Genomic DNA, 19,244 nt, shown 5'->3' on the forward strand with positions numbered 1-19,244 from the left:
TGCACATTTTTTTCACATCTCTGCTCAGTTAGGTCCATTTCCATCATTTCACTTGTGCCTAATAGCTCCTCTCTCTGCAAACAGCCCTATGGAGGTTGACAGGCAGTGTGCTCACCTTTACTGAGCAAGAATGCATGAGGATACTCAATTCAAAGAGGCTACAAAAAGAACTAGATCCTCCCACCTTTAAGGACCAATGAACGAAGTTGATTTTCACACCACTCTGAGACCATTACTTTAGGCCTGACTTTTCATTAAGGCCTTGGTCCAGTAAGTCCATGACCAAAAGCTGAAGTAACGATGGGATTATTGATGCCTCTGTAGTAAGGCAAGTGCTTTTCTGAATTGGCAAAACCACTAAAAAACCCTAACAAACAAAGAAAAACAAACACAAAAGCCCCACCAAGCCAAAAAAAAGAAACACACAGAGGCAGCTAGGACAGAGAGGAGATTAAATCCTCTGTTATCTTCAGCACTTTCTTTTTTCAATCTTCAGGTTTTAAATGCACAAAAATCTCAGAGGAATGCTACTCATTTTCTATACCTGTTCTTTCTGAATGTGGCTGTGTGTTTCTTTTTTTAAAACAATTGAATACATTCTTAACATGAAACATTTAATGCCTGTTGCACAAATGTGTAATAAAATTCAGCCCTGTGGCTCTTTTACTGTCAAGCTAAATAGGATCCATTTGAAACAAATGTGCAGCTTTAAAATTTCTTCATCTGAATGTTCCTGTCTTTTAAGGAAGCAATTCCCCTCTTCTGTTCCCTACAGATCAACAGGGATTTAGAGGAGCAGTAGGAGGGAATATTTCAGCTTTGGTTTTGTTTTGCCAACCAGGGTTTTGGATGGCAGAGCTGTACCTTACTGCATTGAAGAAAATGAACCCTTCCTTAGAGGCATTGATTTTAGCAGGTATTAGAAGTATATGCAAATAGAAGAAAAAAAGCAGTCCCAGACATTTTCAAAGGAAGGAAACAAAAGGGATTGAGATATAGTACAAAGGGTAACTATTGCTAAGAGAAGCCTTTTCCTAACCTAGATCTCATCACTCAGGGCCAGTTTACTACATATACAAACATAAAGGAATTAGTAGTAGATGAAGGGGATCCTCTACACCACCCCTAAGAATCTAGTTGTCTTTTATCGTCAGGAGAAGCAGCCTTTTGGTGGACAAGCCATGTTTCTAAGGTCGTGGAACAGAGGTGCATCTGAACCACTGAAGGCTGCTTGGGCTTTACTGTCTATACTTCAGCACCGATGCCTTCAGATTAGTGACTGGACCAACCCCTACAGACTGAACACTCTTCAGCAGATGGAGCATTTCTTCCCTTTCCGTTCTGTGTGAATTAAAGTACTCTTCTGGTTTCGGCTGGGATAGAGTTAATTTTCTTGTGGCAAAGTCCAGTGTTTTGGATTTAGTATGAGAATGATGTTGCTAACACATGGATTTTTTTTTAGTTGTTGCTAAGCAATGTTTATACTAGTGTCAAGGCCTTTTCAGTTTCTCAGGCCCCACCAGAGGGAAAGCTGGAGGGGCACAAGAAACTGGGAGGGAACACAGCTGATCCGAACTAGCCAGAGGGATATACCATACCATAGAGTGCCACGCTGAGTATATAAACTGGAAGGGGGTGACCAGGGCTGGCTGATGCTGCTTGGGGACTGTCTGGGCATCAGTCAGTGGGTGGTGAGCAACTGTACTGTGTATCTTATTTTTTTTTTCCCTTTTGTGTTTTATTCCTCCACCTCCTAATTACAATTATTATTATCATTATTACTTATTATTGCTATTATATTTATTTTAATTATTAAATTGTCCTTATCTCAACCCACATGTTTTACCTTTTTCCCAGATCTCCCCTCAGTGTCTTGGGGGTGGGGCAGCAGTAAGCAAGGGGCTGTGTGGTACTTAGTTGCCAGCTGGAGTCAAAGCACGACAAGTACAGTATGTGGGAATGATTGGCAGATTTGCTTCAAAAGTATGATCCTGATCCAACCTAAAACAGTAGTGTAGATGCAGCCATAAAATCCAAGAGTATCAGGCCAAACACTGTTGCAAGCAATTATTTTCCTGACAAACAAAAAAGCTGCAATTCTTACTAGCTGTAAACTGAGCAAGTTTTTCTAATATTAATGTAGTGTCAAGACAGGAGTCAACAAATTGTTTTATTATTACACATTTCAAACTGTTTTCCTAGCACATGAATTAGGCTTTAGTCTTTGAAGAGGGCTGTTAATTTTAAGTTTTGTTCAGCAGTCACTCTTGGAGAAAATCAATGGTGGTTAGCACAGTTTGTTTTCTGGGGATTTTTTCCTACCCTCTCTAAATCTGTGAAGAGTTTTTAGGCTAGGGAAGCTTCCCAGCAAGGTGCCGTTAGCTTTCAGGGTGCCATTTCTGGTAGGCCGAATTATCAGAGTACTTGCTTTGTCATGGCCTCTATTCCAGCACTGGCATAGGTATGTAAATAGAAAGATGCATTTAATATACTGATTCTCTGTCGTTCCCTCCACAGGGAAGCTGATCTGCAAATCTCAAGTGTCTTTAACATGAAGCAGCTGCACTAAACAAAGTCCAGGAGAGATACCTCTACTTTCTGAATAGTCAAGCATCTTTTTACTTTAAAAGAGAAAAATATCTGATTATAAAAGCACACGCTGCAAGTAATATTGGATTTAACAACTATGCGATTAAGCATGTACATGCAGCTTTACAGGTAGAGAACAAACTAATGTGACTTAACTGGTACAGTTAAAGACAGAAAAGAAGTTGTTAAGCCTTCATTTTGTTAAACATGTAGGTAGGGAGTTTTAAACACAAAGAGGGAGAGAAAAGGATCTCATTCATGCAGGAACTTCCATCTCAGTCTTACAACACTGAGCTTGAAAAAAGAGCTTATATTTAACTAACCATTTATTTTAAATGAATCATGATATAAATGCACTAATTTATGTTTCTAATTAATTTTCTAAACCAAATTATAATTACATTTCTAATAATTAGCATTTCTGGTTTGCAAGCCTGTATTGACCACTTCATTCTTATGCAGCCTGAGAATAAAAGCTGAGAGTAGAAAATAAATCAATAAAACCAAAAAGTCCTCAATGCTGTAAAATACAGAATGAAAAGGACAATGGCAACTTCCAGTGATGTGGAAAGCCCTATGGGGCTTTTGAGTTTTAATTGGGTAGCATAGATTTACACAATATCAGCTATCATTAAGTTACATAATGCCTTGCATCCTTCTTTTACGTGTAGCCATTTCCGTGATACTCTTGCAAACTGAGGCTATTTCTGAGCTCTTAGCAACAGGTTTGTGTTAAATCTCTCCTTGTGAGGACAGAATGTGAACCCCACCTCACACTGGCAGAGAGTCCTGATGCATTAACTGCTGTGGAAACAGTCATTGCTCAGATGAGAAATAAAAAGCTATCATCATAAATACATGTTATTAATACAAGGTACCTCAAGAATGTGCTGCAGAGTGCTGGTAACTTGTGGGAAGGTGTAAAGCTCTGGGCAAAACCATCCTGTGGAACAGCATAGCTGTTTCAATGGGAATTTTTGCACCGCCTCTCTCTCTCATTGGTCTACTGAACAGACCCAGAATACTACACAGTGCTCTTTATTTGTGTTTCTGTGGCACCAGGTGCCCTAGCTGAAGCATTGGTAAAAATATAATTGTTGCAAAGGAAGAGATAAAATTAAGCCCTCTCTAAAGCACTCATAAGATAGGTCCAGCTCTGTACTACTAATCTGGTATTGCAGACCAAAACACAAAGGCTGATGGGATATAAAGTCTCAATAACACACAGCCCCACCTTTGTCTCTGCAATGAAGCCACATAAGCCCAGAGTCATTCAGCCAACTGGAAAGAAGTTATATTTGAGCACATCAGAACAAGGTTTTCTCATTCCTCTTGGCTTAGGTATCACTGCATAATAACTCCTTCAGCACCTGTACTTTAAAATTTTCAAAGTCTCACTCTTTTTACCCTGTAGGTTGTACTGGTAACCTTCAGTAGAGTTCAGCTGTGACCAATACAGAAATAGAAAAAGAGATCCTTGCAACTGTCTGCAGTGCTGCACTTACATTAACACAAGTCGCATTCCTTGAGAGATGGCATGGTCTAAAAGATCCAGCACACCACAGCTGTTCCAGAAACCTTATTTAATCGCTTTCTGGCCCTTTTCCCAGTACCTAAGATTCTTGAGCAAGACACTTGCCATCTGAGCATTTGACAGCCATTCACAGAACATGGTCCATGGTGCTTCCTTTGCCTTTTATGACCTACATTTAGCAATCACCCTGTTCATCAAAGATCCCTATACACTTAGGCAATTTCAAATTACTGGAGCTTCAAATCTGTCAGATGTATCTATATGCAACCACAATGTTGCAATTACCATGCCCTGTTAATTTCAGGCCTGGGGTAGAAGAGTACCATTACATAATCCTTCCTGCTTAGTCATTTACCAAGTCCTAATGCAGAATAACATCAAACTTCAATGTCTGTCCCTAAATTCCTCTCTCCTTTTTATTCTGCTGTTTTGTCTAGCCACCATTTTTCCCCTCTCTCGCTCTCTTTTTTTTTTAAATAGGAAAGTGTTTAAATAGCTCTTGCACATATTGATTAGGTCAGGACTTGAAGAAGAAGGGAGGTGATTGATGAATATACCTGTTCATTTAAAGTAGGTCTGAGGTAGCAGTGAAATTAGCTGCTGACTTAAGTAATTTAGTCACAAAAGTATGCTCATGTAAGTAGCAAATAGGGTGTTTCTGCTGTGCAGTCAGAAAGCCAACTTTCGATGCTCACAACAAAGAAGAGGAAATTCCATATCTAACTTCTTCACAGCAACTTGAACAGATCAGTGACAATCTGGTGTATTTATGCAGTAAACTCATAGAGTTAAGGGTTGAAAAACCACTGCTTTTTAGGCAGTGATAAATCATCCCATGTAGAATTTGTAAGCTGTTATGTACTGACTAAAGAAATTACAGTTTTTCCTTTCCAACTACACATCGATGCTAGAAAGAATTACAGTGCTATATACACATAGTGAAACCTGTTCTGAGCACCTTGACAGGCTGATAAGACAGAAGCTGTCTTTGAAGGACTTCAAAAAAATCTCTGGCTTGATTTTGCTGGATCTCTAAAGGAGGTACAACAGAAATGCTTTAATAGCTTTGGTAACAGCTTTAGGAAGGCAAAAAATTTCAGATCTCTTAAAAGGCCAGAAAGGTAGACATGCTGCTTGACTTCATGGAAAGGAAGGCTGGCCCCACATTTACAGAGCCCTCTTCTTTTCTATAGGGCAGCTAGACCCCTAAGGTGAAATATTTATTCTCCATTTATGGGACAGGCATGCCACGCTGCTGAGGATTTGAGTGTGCTTTTTGGCAGGCCACGCAGAAAAGCTCTGTATCTGTACCACATTTGTACAACTGCAGCACCAATGCACCTTTGTCAAGTATCTTTATGCTAGATTCTACATAAATACAGACTGAAACACTCCCTGCATCCCACAGAGACCAGGGGTCAGAGGGGCAGGTTCAACAGCAGCAATCCCTTTTCTCCACTCTCATCACCACAGAGCCAAATACAGTGACACAGCAGCAGTCACCATCTCCTCTGCTCCCACCTCACAGCGCACACCCTGCCCCCAACATTCTCTGGATTTTGTACAGCAAATTTACACCAGCAAAAGCCTTAGTATAGATACAGTTACACAGCAAAGAAGCCTCTACTGGTGCCCTCTATTTTCCTGGAGAAACTGTGTTTATCTTCATGTCTACTGAGAAGTTTACCAATGTATTTTAAACTTCTTATTAGAGAAGCTGTTTGTAGCAATGAGGCACTTTGGCTTATAAACTTGTATAAACTTATAAACTTGTACTACTTTTTAAGAATAGCCACACCAGCAAAGACTTTCCGGCACATCAAGACACCCATAGACACAGGCCACAAGCAGACTGGGAAGCACAAGGAAACTCAAGTCAGCATAGTTCTCAGCATAGTTCTGTCTTGCTTAGTACTCTCAAAAATAACAAACATTTCCAATTCCACTGTTTTCCAATTCACCTGGCAATGAGGACAAAGCAGTCACTTCTGCACACAACGCAGCCATGTGCATTGCAAGAACAGTACTGGAAGCCTCCTGAGCACCTTCAGGTCTGATGTTAAGGTTCTAGGGAAACCAGAATCCCTTTGCCGAGAGCCAGGGCTTGCTCAGTTCTGGGCTGTCCAGAGCCTGCACATCCCTCTTACAAGCTTGTCAGCAGGATTTTAGTAAAGGTAACTGGTAGGTCTATAATAATAAAGCTTAGCAGAACTAGGTTACAGAAGAAAAAGTGTAATTGCTGACCTTCTCAGCAAGTTTTTGGAACACTTCATTTAAGGAGGATGGCTGGCCAAGTTTTCTTCAAGTGGTTTTAAATGTAAGAATTTAACATTATTATGAAAGAATACTTAGGCAAACTGTTACAGCAAAAACCTGGTGATGGAGTGGGTTTCACCTCTCAGCTCCAGGTACTTCAGTTCTAAGTCAGGCAGAAGAAAGCAGCAAGTACAACAGCAAAACCAAGCAGTGGGTATATCCTCATCACAAAGGGTGGCTGAAGTGGTTAGTACCTTACCTGGCCTAATCCACATTACAGCAGCACTACTGAAAGCTGCATTGTGTCATCAGGGTGCACCTTCCTGATCGTTCAGTTCCATCACTCAGTGATTGGGCAGAGCTGGCCTGAAAGTTGTTCCATCATGAGAAATTCTGAAAAAATCTGAAAGAGCAGATAATACGCTGTTGTTCAAATTCGAGATTATTGCTACAATTTCAGGAAAACAAAGAACAAGTCAAGAACAAGTTCATTTTTGAACCCTGCCACCAGGCCTATCCTCACCAAACACATAGACATCTCATTAATCACAAGGGAGGCATTGCAAAGGAATGATAATCTCAGCCCAAATTCTGGCAACTCTGGGCAAACATTTAAGTTACTGCTCAGCCTGCAGAATTGCAAAAGTGCTTCCCTGAGTGTCTTACTGCTCCTATACACCAAGGGTTACCTGGAGGTAGCTGGCATCAGCCACTGTCAGAGAGGAGACAACATGGGACTAAGTCTGTGACCCAAAAGAGCAGCTTTTATATTCCCAACAAAGTAACATGCTATAGGAATGTAATAAACAAGGATTGCAACCTGCATAATACTTCTCTGGTTCTATACCACTTGCTGTTTGGGGTCCCTTTCCTACAAGTCAGTAGCAACTGGTCTGGCACACATCTAGAACAAATATTTAAAACATCAATATAAAACAACCTCCCTCTTCTTTCTTTGCCAACCTCTTTACCTTTCAGTACTGCTAACAGGTTTGCTGTTTACAAAGCAGTGACAAAGCCTGATTAGGGATGCATCTTTAAATAAAAAAAAAAATGTGGAGGAAGGAAAGAGATCAGATGATTCCCCAAAATGTTTGATCCCTTAGATCAAACGCAGTGTTTTTTCTCCCACTGTGCACATGTGTATCTGCACCAGTTTACCGGCAGGTACCGCAATCCTTAGAATTCCTGATCACAGTCACAGGAGAATCACAGCAGAAAGGAACAAACATTGTCCATTAAAAGACAGCCTTGAGTTGTTTTTTTTTGCCAGTTTTCTTGCTTTAGGCTGATACTTTGGTGTACATTGAAACCACTGAAGTCTCTTATCGGGGACAGCACAGCATAGAACTTGAAATGGAAAAACACAGGCAGTCTGAGTTTCCTTAGAAAATAGAAGGCAAACTTTGAAATGTCTTAATTTTAAACTTCTTTCTCTTCACAATTATCTCTCCCTAAAAGCAAAGAAATGACAGTAAAGTGACCAAAAAAAAAAATTTAAAAAAAATGGGAGGGATAAAAAGAAACTAAAAAAGGAGGCGGCAGAAGAAAAGAAAAACCTGGGAAGAAAAGATTACTTCCCCAGGGTTTCTATTCCGCTTTTTCATATATATCATCTTCCTAACCACAGAACATGAAAGTGACCTTCTATTAATCACATTAAGTTTAACCATCCATTAAAAATATTTTAATATTACCTGTCCCACAAAACAGAAAAATCTCAAAGACACTCATGTAGTTTCCTGATGCATTCACCTTTTTTCATGAAATAAAGTTTATATCAAAGGAAATCTAGGAATAAATGAAGGTCTATATCCTACTACCACACTTTGGTGACTTGGATTTGCTAATGATGGAACATAATGTTAGAACTAAAATTCCCACCCGAAGACACTGGGATTTTTCCATTTCCACCATTCATACAGGTTCATCTGCTTGTAGCGAGAAGCAGAGCCCATGATGAGAGCAATGTTGCAGCCAAGGCTTGCAACAAAACCAAACCCTTGGAATCCCTGTCTTCTCTCCATACCTGACTCTTAAGAACAGAAAAAGGCTGTATCCTGGCATCAAAAATATTGGCACCATGCCCTTCTAAACCAATTGTGCAAAGCAAACAGGTGCCGTACAACAGTACCACAAATACAACAAATCCTGAAATCAGCCCATGCTGACACAGCATCCCAGTACCAATAGGCCAGACAGCTCTGCATGGAGGGTGTTGCACCAGATGAATTAGAGCCAGCCGTGCAGACTTCCCAGGCAACACACATACCTATTTTAGGTGGGCTAAGAGGGTACAGATCTGAAATCACAGCTCTAACCCTGCAACAAGACATACACTGTTCTCACTGCACTCCTATTGGTAAGAGGAGCATGAAAAAGCCCAGGGACCCAACTCCTGGTAGCAGCAATAATTCAGTCTATGGAAAGTAATAACCCAAGAGAGTTTAAAATAATAATGAAACTAAAAAACCTGAGATCAGTTTAGAAGCAAATATGGTTTTTACACACTTCCAGGTTGCTTTTTGAAGAGCACTTGCAATGACACAAATATAAGTTAAACAATTTTTGTGCTCCAGTAACGAAGCAATGGCTTCAATGTCACACGTTACAAAGGTGTTACCTCACAAAGGGCACAAGGCCCTTGCAGCAGCTCAATATTAAAACAACTTTTTTTTTTTCAGAGAGAATGAAAAAAAAACCACACACGCACACTGTTTGACCTTCAACTCAGCAGCCTCTTCTGCATCTACCACAATCCTAAGGTTGAAAAATATACTCCCCCTTCTCAAAAGAAGGAGGAAGATCGGTATCTAGCAAACAGACAGATCAAATGAATCACCATTTGTGGAGAAGTAATTATTAGCATGTGACTGAGTGGTATACAATCTGTTTGCACAACATCAGAGCAACAGCAAAGATTCGCCAGTAAAGATCCCATTAGTTTTACCTCACAGCATAACCTCAAAAGTGCCCTAAAGGCACAACATAGCTGCAAAGAAACATTTCTTTGCAAGATCCAGGCATCTTTCTCCAGTTTGTAAGATTTCGCCGTTGTCAAGAAAGATTTTCAAAATAAACTTTCATTTTTCTATTTTAAACTGAATGAATGAAAATAAAAAATAGAATAGAATAATCCTCAGTTCACTGATCCACATCAGCAGATGTCTGGCCCTTACCCTCTTTCTGTCCAAAAGAATTCATAGAGCAATGCTCTACGATGTGTCTCAGCCTACTAAACCTGTATTGTCTGACTGCAAAATATATGGCTTTGCACTTCTGCTTTGAGCCTCATAAACATTTGTGACCACATATTTGACAGATCAAAGTGATACATGTTTCCAGCTACATCATCTTCAGTTACTTAATTAAACGCATCTTCTCAGAAATATGATAAATATGATTATTTCCATTGGACCAGCTGACTCAGCGTGCTAGTACTAGAAAGAAAACAGCAGAATGCCCAGCCGAGGACCAAGTGCCAAGCACGACTGTTACAGGTCAGAGGAAACAGTACGATCAAGTGTTGCCACATCATATGGGAGAGGCCTGCAGGATGTACCACCTGTAGCCACTGTCAGAAGGAACAGACAGCACCTCCACCCTGTCGACATAAGCCAGGAAGCAGTCAGTCCAAGGAAGGTCTCTGCATTATTTTGCTGCTACTCTTGGAGAACAAGGTGAACCCTAATCAACAAGGCATGAAATTGAGATCAGCTGTGCGAAATGCTGGGAAAGGTCAAACTTTTCCAAACTTTGCAGAAAAGTCTTACAGCAGTTTTGAGCAAGATGCCGAATCACAAACTGAGTTAAAAATATTCAATGGTTTGGGCCGTTGGTTTCAATTTTCAAATTGCATCTGAAAACACCCCACCCCCCCCAACCAGTCTGACGCTATGCTTAGTGTAACCTAGCATTATCTAATCTAACTGTAAAATATTCAGTAGTTTAAAATTCAGTCATGTCAGCTAGAGTCTAATTTATCTCTCCCCTGTAGATTCCAAGTGTCTTTTCAAAGCTTTCTGGCATTAAAAAGCAGAGAAAAAAAAACAAAAAACAAACCAACAAACAAACAAAAAAAACCCACCAACCCACCCACCCCCAAAAAAACCCCAACAACCAAAAATCAAAAAAATAAAGGCTGAATTTATAGTAGGACTTCTGTATTTCCAGTAAAGCTTCGTGCCAACAGACGGTGGGGTTTTTTTTTTGATTGAAGGAGTAAAAGGTGAGTGTTAAGATAAGGTCACATCATGTAACACACACAGCACTTCAAACCAAAGGCTTGTTCAGTTTGTCAGTAGGGAAATGGGTATTATGGACTAACTCATCTTCAAGAGTGAACATCGTGTAGAAGTCATGGGCAAAAATAAATTTTTTCATGCTGTAAAATTTTGAGATTTACACACTTCTGCTTCTTTCTGAGGAAAACACCTCAACCCACAAACCCCAAAAATGCAGCAAATAATGAAAGCATCTAGAACAGAAACCACTGAACCTGGGAGGTGGCAAAGATGAGTTCAAATCTCATTTCTGAATCAATTAAAATGAAACTTGGAATAGAAATCTCCCAATAGTAGTCTAAGCTCTTATTGAAATTAAGTCTAAGTCTTCTTGCAATGTACAATCGGGGTGGGGTGGAGGCAGGGGGAATGACATCCACAAAAAAGCATGACAAAAAAACCCTCCCAAAACCAAACCCGCAACAAAACGAACAAGCAAACCCCAAAAAGCAAATCAAACCCAGAACCACAGCAGAATGGGCTGGCGGTTAAACCACACAGCTACGAGTGTGTTTGACAAATCCTTTGAAATAGCCTTTCAAAGATTACTGTTCTGCCTTGTCAAGATAACTATGAAATTTTCTTGAAGAAGTTGTCTCTTCTTAAAACCAAAGTTACATGTCATTGAGAGACTTAAAGAATGGAATGACAAAGTCTGAGCTTTTTCAGATTTACAAGGAAAAAACAACAGGCTACATTTGAAAAACTGATGGAAAGCAGCAAAGATGGATTTTAATCAATGTGCTTAAATTCCACAATTTAGCTTGTGTCCCGATGAAAAGAGGGTCTGAAAACAAAAAAAGCCCAAGGAATTATGTAATTCTGGAATATGACTCCAGTACAAGGATCAGCAGAAGCTATTCAAAAGTCTGTTTACATGCTGCTTAAATGACTACACAAAATAAGAACTGTCATCATTGTTAACATCATTCATAAAATAACTAATTTTTGCTTGGTTATTTAATTGAAACTTCTATTGTCACAAAACCTTTATATAAACTTCCAGATTTAATTCAGGAAAATATTCTGCTGCACCTTTTAGACAGCATAAGGTTCTTCACCTCTTCATCTCTTAGATCTAAGTATGCGATTTGCATCTTCAAATTCTGTTGCAGGCAATCTCAAGGATTGTATGGTCATTAAAACCAAAGTTCAAATAAAAATAGGGCTGTACATACTTGTTTGATGCATTTTGATAAAATGCTACAAATTATTTGAGCATGCACTATCTAGATACAGTTTTTGCACATTGGTTGTGAAAGACTCAGTGGTTGAACTGTTGTCCCTATTATGTCAATGACAAAACAGCCCATTAATTCAGCTGGACCAGAAATTCACCTTTAGATTTTAGGGCTACCCTACAGTCTAAAATACACAGGACAAAGAGGTTTTTCTACTAATTCATGCTCCAAACTCCATTTAATAAAATCATCAATCTTAAATATTCGGTATCTATAATGTCCTTTACATTCAGAGAATATGAAAGGACTTCATGAAAGACCTAAGGAAAACAGTTTATATTTTCTTTTAAAATTACCTGCTTCTCACTCTGGCTAATAATATTCATAACAGCACAGTAGCTGAGCACAAACAAATAAATATTTAGTTAGGAAGTGTTGCATCAGGTTTTTTACCTGTCCCCCAACACTGAAGGCGTGTTTCAATTCAATACAAATCTATCTTAAAAACAAATTCATGACCCTTTTGTTGTGGGATTTTTGTTGTTGCTGCTGTTGTATTAAGAAACATAAATCATATTTCATTTCCATCAGAGTAAGTACCACTCAATTTTTTGTTTCTCCAAGGATGGATTGAATTACAGCACCTTGTTTCCTTCTGCACATACTGTGCTTCCTCTCCCCTTTTGATTGCTGTTGATTAGTTCAAAAAGCAGGCAGTGGAAGTGAAAGATGTTGAAATTAGACAGTAAAGTCAAGCATTTTCAGTTATAAAATATAACAGATGCTCTGAAGATGTGACAAACTCTATAAAGCATATTACACTGCTAATCTAGATTTATTATGATGATTAAAGAAGACCACAATTTAAGATAAATAATTTACTAAATCTACACCACCTTGTGAGGATGCAGACATTTCCATTTTTCTGCAGTTGCTTCTGATGAGTGAAACTAATATTAATTTTACTGGAATAAACTAAGAACTCAACCCTAAACAATACTTATGCTCTAAGAAATTGAATACATGAAAATTCAGATCAGCTATTCATGTGCCTGTGATGCTATGAAGAATGTGAATCTCTCATCCAAAACATTAAAGACTAAGAAAATGCAAAAAGATATTTGGGAAGAGAGGAAGATGTCACATTTGAAACAAATGCTTTTGTTCTTAAAAGACAACAGGAAACAGTTAATTGCTTCATAATGGAGAAAGTATTGAAGTATGAAAACAATCCGCAATTCTGAGAACCATTCTGTGTCCACAAGTTAGGAGTTCATTACCAATGCTTTACTCATTTATTTTAACATCACTGCACTAAATTCCTACTATAATTTGCTTGCATCAGATCTCCTTGAATTTTAGCAGATCCCAGTTCCATTCCAGAAGTGTTGGAAGCAGGTAACTCAAACCAGCTGTGGATAAAATTGCTTGATAAACCAAGAAATGAAACACCTTCCTTCCTGTAACTGGCAAAAGCACTGAGGTTTCAGTTAACAAACAAACAAAAAGGCATCAGGAGATTTTCAACCACAAAATCAAGAGCAGTCATTGTCTGGTTTAAAAAAAAAAAAAAAAAAGCCCCACAGTTTCCTGCAGGCATTGTTTTGGGGAGTAACACAGAGCCAAGAAAGTTAGCCGTAAACCACATTTTACAGTGTCATTAAATTGTGCAGAAACACAGGCTTTATGGCAAGTACTGCACATGCTCTTAGGAAAGTAAGCTACCCATCTGAAGTTCGTATTTTGAGCATGTAAGACCTGTGATAAAAAACATTCTTGCGCTCATTTCTGGAGGTCTTCTTGCCTCTCTCTGGAAACAGCCTTGTTCTTCCACACAAGAAACACTGAGCAATTATGCGCCTCAGCCTGGGATTCACCAAATATCCCCACCAAGTTCTCAGTTTCCCCTCTCTCACCACAGCTCTGTCTGCCCAGCTACATTTGTACTGTAACTCTTGGACACCTTTGGCATCAATCACAGTAAAATAAGCTGCTCATATCCACAGTAAGGTCAAAGCGCTGAGCAATGGCCCTTGCAGGCAGTTTACACTCTGTCGTTACCATATTTTATATCACAGGATTAGGCACTTTAGAAATGATTCAAAATATAGAATATGTCCACATCCACAGAGTAAGTTCATCGCAGTCCTTACTTACTGAATTGCTTTTGAGTAAATATCTTCAATGGCTCTGTCCATCAGAAACCTCAGTTCATTCAAAATTCATCACTATAGACACATGATTTAAAACTTTCCTCCCCACGGTTTATTAGATGAAGTCTACCTCAGGTGGATTCACCTTGACTGCTTTGGAAGCTTGGAAATACTAACCCAAAATTTCCTTTAAAATATAATTTGCAAACCTGACACGCTATTTATCAGAAGGAACTGAAATTGTTTCTGTATTTCCCGAAAATATATGTACCATGGAGTGTTGAGTTAGTTTAAATAATTTTGCCTTTGATTTGACCTGCCAGCTGCACATCAGTTCAGCTAATAGGCCTTTACACCACACCTCATCTCCAATAAAAACAGAATTCTAACATCAGCAAGTATTCTTATTGCAGAGGCTGCACTGGCCTTCAAAACCTCAATCACCAGAAAATTCTGCTAAACTATTGGAAAATGTCCATTCTGTCTCTGAGAAAATGTGAGCTAATTTATATGTAAACCCATGTAACACAGTGTTCCATTTCTTCAGGCCTGACACACACTGATAAGCTGTTAGTCCAAATAAGGGGGGAAAAATATCTTTTTAAAAAACAAAATTAGCTGTTGCACATCCTGTTCATTCACTCTGTGCCTGATCTGAGCTTTCTCATTCAATGATACGGCATTGGATGATACAGCAGGACCGAAAAAAGCACTGGAAGACCTGAGCATATTTTGCTCTACTCCTGTTAACAGAGGATGGTTTGGAGCCTGGAGGGTAACACACATCCAGTAGCCGAGGAGGTGAATTCAGCCACACCATCCAAGAAAGGGACCTTATGGCTTTTTAGAGGGCTTGTTCATTTTAGCAGAATTCACATGTTATACCTGTATTTCTCCTGGCATGAGTGAGACGAGTGTCTGGGGAGGGGTGCTGGAGCATTACACTGCTGGGTGTGCTGGAGCACACAGCTGCATCTTGGAGAGGGACCTCCCTTTGAAGTCCACCGACAGCCTTCCAAACCCTGAAAATGGTAAATATTTTACTGCTTATTATCCATATTTACCAAGACTGGATCACTAAGGGACTTGAATGAGGTGCAAGCAGTTATCCTTACTGCTAATTAGTCCTCAATTACTGCTAACACAAGATGGCTTCTCTGATAATGTTAGTTATTTGTCTTTAGGAACTGCCTTGAAAAACATGATCTGTGACCACTCTCGTGTAGTTTCTTTGTTTCGAATCTCCTACATTTCCCCACCCCTTTCTACTGGGCTTCAATTCCAGACGAACAGTTTATTTTTTGTTTTTAATTGCTGCTAATAGAGGTGTCACACTTCACTTATAACTGTACATCTTGGGTGGAATTAATCCCTCCCAGCTCACACTGACAGTAGTGTCTTCTGCATCTGTAGCAAATCTGAAAAATGGTGAAAAACTGTTCCAGATGGAGCCCAAGAGAAATGTGGCTTTTTACAGGCAAAACCCCCAAACAAATCTTGATTAACTTCAAATTCATTTATGCCATACATACTGCTTTTGCTTAAAACTATTTTTCTTTGGTTTTAACATTTCAAAAACAATTTAGTTAGAAAGCTGGGGGGGGAATGTTGAAAGCTAAAATACATTTTAAATATTGCCCTAAAAATACCAGGAGCATAGGTAGGGATAAGCATAAGTTCTCTCCGGAAAGTTTTGTCCAATATTGTTTTTATACTCTCTTCTTTTAGGACTATAACGCTCCCTCAGAAAAATTAATTAAGCCCAAACAATACAAAACAAAACCCTGTGTCATGTTCAAGGAACCTGCTGGGACCTATCTGAGCTACTGTAAAATAATTTAATGAATACTCATTAAATTAACATCTACCCCCACAGCAAGTTCAGCAGTGAAAGATACAAGCAGAAGAGCTTTAAATGGCTTTCCCTGCTCTCAGGGCTCCTGCTGTCTCATTTGGTTCAGGCAGATTGAATTCTGTGCCTGCGCACTCCCAGGAAGCTGGAGCTGGCTGCGGAATAGGTTCACAAGACTTCATTTTTACTGTAAATTTCCAGCATTAAGAGGAAAAGACTTTTAAGCCCCAAGCACAGATGCTTCTGGAATTAAAGATACTTCCCCAAAGGAGGCATGCACAGAGCTGCATGCAGCCTCAGCAGGACAGCTGAGCTTATCCCCACTCCCTCCAGCTGGAGAAGTCTGGAGGTGGGATCCCATCAGCAGTTGCCCTTGGGGCATCCCTTCTGCCAGTACCTCCAGCCAGGATGCTGCCTAACCCACCCTGCAAGCTTTCACTGATGTTTTAGACTGCTTGACTTTCCCAAATGAAGGATGTTTTGCAAGAAGCTGGCTATCTAGTGGGGAGGCTCCTTGCTGTCTTGTAAGGGCCCTTGCCTGTAAGGTATAAGCCATTTACAAAGCTAGGCTAGAGTCAGAGGGATGCAAGTGGGACAGAGATACAGTTTAATCTTACGGTTTGTTTCATATGCTTGCCCATTAATTAAAAAAAAGAGTTTCCTCTAGTAGGTGATTTATATGTGCTACTACAGTACTATGGAGACCAATATGAATGTATCAGTGTTTTACAGCAGTACTTAGATGAACATCAAGAAAACTCAGGTTTCATGCTGACTCACATACCCTAGGTGAAATGTAGATACTCTGCTTTGAACTCAGAACAGGTTTGTTTTTAGTCTGCCATGCTGTTTGCTGACTAGGTAATGCACTTGGTTCAAAAGGCATTGAAATACACTTGGCTCCTGGAAAAGGCAAATTTCCTGATACATTTTTAATACTAAGGTACTACAAAATAAGTTACCGAGTGTTCAGGATCACCCAACTGGCATACAGTATCGGCCCGATGCATAAGGAAAATAACGGTGCATTAGGATTGTCCATCATTACATTAAGGACACCGACTTTCTGTTCTAAACCCAATCTCTAATACCTCATCTGGGCTAGAGTGGATTTCAGTATCAGTTAAAGCAGCATCAAAATTCTGTAATTAGAAAAGCAAAACCTATTCACATGCATACAATGCTTTGAAATTATATTGAACTGTCTAAAGACACGCTACATGTGTGTCAAATAGATGCCCCCTATGCATGATGAGGAAGACGACTGGCAGTTAGAAGAGCAGAGTCCCAAAATGTCCTACAGGATCTTGACCTTTGGAGCACTGAGCTCCAGTGCATAGCTTCCTAACTAGTCTGGAGATTACTGCTGGCAGTACTGGCACCTCTGCTAAGGTCAAGGAACACTGTGCTAGGTGCTGTACAGGCAGAGGAACAGTCTCTTAAGGTACTTAAAGCCCATATGGAGAAAAAACAACAGCTGATAAACCTTGTTTAATCTTTCCTTGCATCCAAATACAATTCAAGGGACTGCACCATTGAGCTGGCAAGGAATTAGTTACCAACAGGTAGGCCCTCATCTGTGGGTCTGTTTGCCTGATTTCTGCCTTCGAAATGCAGCAGCTTCAAACCACGGGACAGCTTTTCATTCAGGGTATGCTGCCATCAGACTTAGAGGTGGGCCCTGTCAGGTAAAAAGGGATGCATTTCACAACAATGTTCACTGGATGTGTACCAGCCCTTTCCTACCAAACCTCTCTCTAGAGACAGAATCTGTAGCCCTTCCTCCAACACATTTTCAGAGGCTGTGCTGGAATCACTTGGGAAATAACGCCCGGGGAAGTTTTGCCAAGAGCAAACAGATTCTCTAAGCACAACTGGGACACGGCAAACCAGCACAAGGAAATCAAGAAACAAACCTCTGTAGTGAAATTGTGTAGACATAGCTTATCAAAGTCTTGACAACACTTCAATCCTACTGCAAGCAGCAGTAAAAGCAGTGACTTCCTAAACAATTCTTTTAAAGAACAGAGATGAAGACATTTCTATCTTATAATAAGCATTTTGTGGTAGAGGTTTTTTTCTGGAAATTACAGAATACTGTATTCACCACTACAGTGTCCAGGAGATAAAGAGCTGTGGACCTGTGTGGCAGGAGTACAAAAGAGGCTTGTATACAAGAGGTAAGAGAAGTCTTTTCTTCCCACAGAATTTGTTGGTTTATTTCATTCTAATGTTGTGTTTTTTCCTGGGTCATTTTTCACATGGGGCTCTTGGCAGAGCAGGTGAGATAGAATAGTTCTGCATGAACAAACTGCTTTAAAAATGAAGAAGGAAGAGAGTGTCAGAATTTAGAAATGGATTTGTTATGATGGAGATTACTACAGGAATGATTTCTAGTAGTTAAAGATTTTCCTTCTGCCTGGAGTTTTCTCCTTGGCTTTTTTATGTTATTGTGTTTTAAGAATTTAATGTGTGCACACACATGCACATTCATTTTCTCTGTCTGCTCTTCCCTGAATCTGTAGTCCATCTTTCTCTCTGGCCACAGCTGAACTGAAATGATGAAACTTCCTTTTGTTCTTAAAGCCAGCTGCTGGGAGTAATGGGGGAGCATCGAGGTCAGGAAAGAATCAACTAATGCATAAAGGACCAAGAGCACAACTTTTCTCCAGATAAACTAACGTGATGCAGCATAAAAAAGCCTAAACTGAGGTTCTGCGTGCTGCAGATCCCTGCAGAGAATTTCACCCAGCTGAAATCAGTGTTAAACTACATCTGAAACTGAGCCAGATTTGGAGGCACTCTACACTTACGCTGGTGGCTTGCAGGTTGTTGTCTAGCCAAACATCTTACAAGGCTGTTGAAACAGGACTCGGAAGCCTGGATCGCTTGGCAATAATGCTGTAGCATTTAGGCCTGTGCTACTGTTAAATCTATTTTTATGAGTAGGCCATAAAGCTTGATGTGGTGGAGAAGAATTGCACCCTATGGCCAAGAGCAGTGCCCAACAGTCTGGAAGGGAAGAAACAGAAGCCGTGCCCACAAACACAGCTTACGGTAAAAAGCAAGTGACATAGTTTACATAAAACTCATTGTGATATGGAGATGTTCTTCTAAGACTGACCACCCCTTTTTGTTCTCAAGAGCTGAATTACTGTAGCCCTTGGAAAAAATTGTTTCATTGATCTCTACATGAATGATGACTTTTAACAAAGACCCAGACATTTTCAGTCCCACATTTAATACAGCAAGAAAATACTAGCAGGTATCAACCAGTCTAGCATAGCCTAAATGCTCCTTCAAAACTCAACAAGAAATACAGATTACTCAGCTAGATGCCCCTACCCCATATACAGTAAGCTTCCGTCTATTATCGTGTCCTGAAACTTCTGCCTA

General features: G+C 39.8%; 1 protein-coding gene across 1 annotated transcript in view; it reads right to left on the reverse strand.

The window, feature by feature from the left end:
- The window catches only part of GALNT9 (polypeptide N-acetylgalactosaminyltransferase 9), a 274,526-nt gene that overhangs the window by 212,951 nt on the left and 42,331 nt on the right, over positions 1–19,244 (reverse strand). The window contains exon 2 of the mRNA XM_055796170.1: positions 6,639–6,782. The gene's annotated coding sequence lies outside the window, so the exon portion shown is untranslated. The remainder of the gene's footprint in view (positions 1–6,638; positions 6,783–19,244) is intronic.

Source organism: Falco peregrinus, chromosome 2 (assembly GCF_023634155.1).
Source record: "Falco peregrinus isolate bFalPer1 chromosome 2, bFalPer1.pri, whole genome shotgun sequence".
NCBI lineage: Eukaryota > Metazoa > Chordata > Aves > Falconiformes > Falconidae > Falco > Falco peregrinus.